This window comes from Orycteropus afer, unplaced genomic scaffold, assembly GCF_000298275.1.
Source record: "Orycteropus afer afer isolate SDZICR_OR568_19922 unplaced genomic scaffold, OryAfe1.0 scaffold01105, whole genome shotgun sequence".
Taxonomy (NCBI): domain Eukaryota; kingdom Metazoa; phylum Chordata; class Mammalia; order Tubulidentata; family Orycteropodidae; genus Orycteropus; species Orycteropus afer.
In genome coordinates, this window is record NW_006922692.1 from 137,117 (window position 1) to 142,510 (window position 5,394).

Genomic DNA, 5,394 nt, shown 5'->3' on the forward strand with positions numbered 1-5,394 from the left:
TGCAGAGGGAATTCCATCAAAATCTGTATCCTACAGAAAAGAGGGAATCCCATCTATATTGGGAAGGGAACAAACACACTACCAGAACACTTGTCACCACCATTTTCCCTTTCTTCCATAAAGAAGAAAACTTCATGCGTCACAGAAGAGCACCAAACCTGAAAGCTAGTTACACTGGTAGAAAACACAGCAGCTGGCGAAGAAATGAAACCAAGTAAAGTAAAAAACATTTCCCCCACCCTAGCACCTAGATGGGAATAGAGAGGTAGACTGGATTACCCCCAACTATTTCCCCCACCCTGGTTAAGACAGATAATTAGACAGGACCCAGCATGGGAATAAGTAAACTAAATTACCCCCAACTATTTTCCCACCCAGGGCAGAGGAGTATTCAGTTCCTTAGAGAACTGAATGAAAACATTCCTTCCTTCAGATGATAGACTTACTAAAAGTATTTTAGAAACACCTTGTAAATTAACTCTGGCCTAGGGACATGCAATAGGACAACAGGAACAAAAGTTAATTGCAGACCCTCTCTGATCTGCCCAAGCCCCTATGAGCTGATAACAGGTAACTAGTGTGACCCATCCCCCTATGTCAGCCATTTCACATTCATGCCCCAAATTCCTCAACCTTTTGTGAATATGCACAACCCCCTCTCCTGAAACCTACAAAACTGTGTTTCCATGTCACCTGGCATCTCAGGGAGTTAAGATCTGGGGACTAACTACCCCTAACTCCTTGTACTGCTGCTTTACAATAAATAATTGTCTCTCCTTTCAATCTCAGTGTATAAACTACTTTGGCCTGACTGCACACTGGGCAGGGACCCGCATTTGGTCCAATAACAGAACATCTCAGAAAAGAGACACTCTCCCCTGGGGAAAGAGCAGGAAATCATGTGGGCTTACATGGCTTCTGGAGAAAGGGCAGGACCACTTGGAAGGCATATCTCAGACACAAGACCACAACTCCTGCCTAAGAAGACCGTTAATTCAGAATATCACACAGTGTCCCTCATGAACGGCAATCCTCTTGTTATAGTTTGCATTGTGCAAAAAAAAAAAAAAAAAAAAAAGTGAAAGTGTTGTCCTAGGGGAAAAGTATCACAGAGATATAATGGAGAAGAAAATAGATTTTTATTCCGCATATGCAGCAACACAAAACAAAGGTGGGAACAGACAGACATGTTATCAGAATAAATGACTTAGTCTGAGGAAGATTACAAACTCAGCAGTATACATTACCAGTGACAAATCAGGTAGCAAATTACAGATCAATAAAGGCTGTATCTTTCAATAGATATGCTGAAATTATTGAATCACCACCATTGTTTCCTTCAATGGTACAGGCTTCCAGTAACCATAGTCAGGAAGGTCTTCATTGGCCCTGTCCCCCAAAGCAGGAACAAGGTAAGAGTGGCAATTGTCCTTTACCAAACTGTCTTTTGTTATTGTTCTAAGGAAATATGTCTGCACACCGTCCCTACCTTCCCTAGTTCTCTGTGTGAGTCCCTTTTCTGTATCTTGGTTAATGTGCTCGCCCTGAGATCAACCTGCCCTCCCCTGAATGATTCCACAGTTATCAGGACTGCTGCCTCTCCCACGGATTGCCTGGAGTTACCAGAAGCAACAAAACCCACTGTCATACAGTCAGTTCTGACACATAGTGATTCCCCTTGTGTGTCTAAAGCTCTAAATCTTCCTGAAGCTGGTTGTCTCATCTTCCTCTTCACAGAGAAGTAGGGGAGTAAATTGCCGAATGTCTGGATGCCAACCAAATGCCTTGCCCACTACTCTAACAGAGCTCCTTGAAGAAGTAAGATAGAAAATGGGAAATGGACCCTGAATTTAGGTCAAAGCCCAGGATGGCCTTAAGGTTCCAAATGTAGACCACAGCCTTTAGAAAACCCAATGCCTTTAGATTTTAGGCTCTAATGCAGTGGTAACACTTCTACCTGTAAATATAACCCTGCTTGTAAAGAGGGTTTTATTTGGTTATAATAATGTTGCTTCTTTTGAAATAATTGGGTGGTAATATCTCAGGATACTAATTCAATCTTTATGCTGAGAAAATAGTGCAAAAAGTTGAGCAATATCAAAAGGAAAATGACATCAGGATTGAAGTAAGACTCATTAACAACCTATGCTATGCAGAGGACACAACCATGTTTGGTGAAAGTGAAGATGACTTGAAGAATTTACTGAGGTAGATTAAAGACTATGAAATAGGACCAAACATGGGTCCCTGCCTGGTGCACAGTGAGGCCAAAAACAGTTTACACAGCTCCTGATAAAGAGGAGAGGAAATTACTTATTGCAAAGTGATAATGCAAGGATCAGGGGTACCCGTACCCAGATCTGACTCCCCAAAACTTCATAAAATTAGCTTTGTAGGTTGCAGAAGAGAGGGTTATGCATGTTTATAAAAATGTCAGGAATTTGGATATGAGATGGTTGATTATTGGATGAAATTTCTTTCACCTTGGTTTAAAGGGACAGTAGCATTTTAAGCCAGTGTGTGCGTACCAGATGAGTCACACTGGCTTCCTGTCATCAGCTGATCGGCGCTTAGGCAGAGAGGAGAGTGTAAGTTCCTAGTGATTTTGTTCCTCTCTGCCCCACTGAACATGTCCAAGGGCCAGAGTTATTATTATTATTATTTTTTTATAGTGATTTGGGTGAAAATTTACAGAGCAAATTCACTTTCCATACAGCAGTTCCCACACACGTTGTCTCATGACAATGACCAAAATTTACCATAATGCAACATCTCCCCTCCCACTTGCTCTCTATACTTACCTCTTCCCTGTGTCCATCCCTCCATGTACTCCTGCCCCTTGAGCTGTCTTACTGTGCATAAGCAGCTCTTCTTTCTCACATGATTGTTTTCTCCAAGGAGTGTATCTACCTCAGGTAAATGTTCAACTCATATGACTGTCTATTGTTTGGCTAGAATCCACAAGTGTAGGTTCAATTCCAGATGTGAAGGGCAGCAAGGAGCCATTGTCTCAGTGGTTCCACCAGGCTGTATCGGACCAGCAAACCTGGTCCCACCCTCCCTTTTTTTCCCTCCAAATGATTTTGAGTTTTGTTCCACATTGTTCTCCCTCTCTATCAAGGATCTCCTAGATAGATCCCCTTCCACATGGATCATAGTGGTAGCTGGGCACCATTGTGTTTTTCTGGTCTCATAGTCATATAGGCTTAAGATGGGATGGTGTACCAGTCACTAGGACTAATTGTTTCCATGAATTTTTGGTTTTCTTCATTCTTCTTTGCTCTGGACAAGGAGAGACCCATCATTGCATATAGATGGCAGCTTGCAAGCTTTTAAGATCCCAGTTGCTACTCGCCAAGGTAGGAGGAGGAACAATGTTTTGTGTAGTATGTTATGCCAGTTGAGCTCCATGTCCCCTGTGACTATGGTCCCAAGTGACAGGTTCAACTAATCGATCCCTCTGGGTAGCTGGCTCTGACCAAGCAGTGAGTACAACCTTGCCCTTTGTCAGCTCTATTATACACCTGGGGATTTAGATCATACACATAAACTTATAGGAAAATTGTCTGTCAACTCTGTACATGTTCTTGGGTACACTCCCCGCTTCATAGAGTTACCTAATAGATCAGCCTTTCCACCCACATATATCCACCCATATAACCATGTTTGCTCTTCAACACCTGAAAGAGGTCTTTGCAGCAAATTTACCCAATGCTATATATATATAAGGCTTCTGATATCTTCACTGCTGCATTCATTGGTGTTGATTGTATAATCATGTAATACGAAGTCTTTGACAACTTCAAACTTTTCTCCATTTAACATGATGCTGCTTATTGGTCTCATTGTGAAAATTTTTATTTTCTTTATATTGAAGTGCAATCCATGCTGCAGACTGTAGTCTTCAATTTCATCGATAAGTGTTTCCCAGTCATCTTCACTTTCAGCTCACAAAGTTGTGTTGTCTGCATAACACAGGTTGTTAATGATTCTTCCTCCAATCCTGATGCTACAATATTCTTCATATAGTCCAGTCTCTCTGATTATTTGTTCAGCATACAGATTGCATAAGGTAAAAGGATACAACCCTGATACAGTCCCTTCTTGATATTAAACCATGCAGTATCCCCTTATTCTATTTGAATGACAGCCTCCAGGTCTATATACAAATTACTCTCACCTACTTTGGTCATGTTGTCAAAAGGGACCATTCCCTGGAGAAGGGTGTCATGCTTGGTAAGGTGGAGGGTCGACGAAAGATGGGAAGGCCTTCAAAGAAATGGATTGACATTGTGGCTGCGACAATGAGCTCAAATATAACAAGGATCATGGAGCTGGCACACGATAGGGCAGTATTTCGTTCTGCTGTGCGTGGGGTCACTGTGAGTCGGAAATGACTCAACAACACCAACAGAAACAACAATTAAGTGTTCTGGAATTCCCATTCTTCTCAAACTTATCTATAATTTGTTATTATCCACACAATCAAATGCTTTTGCACAGTCAATAAAACACAAGTAAAGACCTTTCTGGTTTTCTTTGCTTTGAGCCAAGATCCATGTGACATCAGCTATGATATCTTTTGTTCCATGTCCTCTTCTGAATCCATCCTACTTTCTGGAATTTCTCTGCTTAAATACTGCAGTAACCCTTTTTTGAATTATCTGTAGTAAGATTTTACTTGTATGTGATATTGTATGATAATTCCAACATTCTGTGGGATCACCTGTCTTTGGAATGGGTACAAATCTCTTCCAGTCAGGTGCCAGGCAGTTCTATTCTAAATCTTTTGAAATAACTAAGAGAGTGCCTGGAGTGCAGTGTCTCTTTGTTGAAACATTTCATTGGTTGTTCCGTCAATTCCTGGGGCCTTATTTTTCACACTTGCTTCAGTGCAGCTTCAACTTCTTCCTTCAGTATCATTGGTTGTTAATCATACACTACATCCTCAAATGGATTAACATCAACCAATTATTTTTGATAGTGATTCTGTGTATTCCTTCCATCTTCTTTTGATGTTTCCTGTATCATTAAATATATTGCCCATAGAATCTTTCCATCTTGCAACTGGAGGCTTAATTTTGTCCTCAGTTCTTTCAGCTTGGGAAGTGCTGAGTGTGTACTTCTCTTTTGGCTTTCCCACTCCATGTCTTTTCACATTTCATTATAATAATTCACTTTGTCTCCTCGAGCTGCTCTTTGGAATTTTTTGTTCAGCTCTTTTATCTTGTCATTTCTTCCATCTTCTTTACCTACTCTCCGCTCATGGGCAAGTTTCAGAGTCTCTTCTGTCATCCATTTTGTTCTTCTCTCTTTTTTTTTTTTTTTTTTTTGTCTTTTTAGTGATTTCTTGCTTTCTTCATGGATAATGTTCTTGATATCTTCCCATAATTC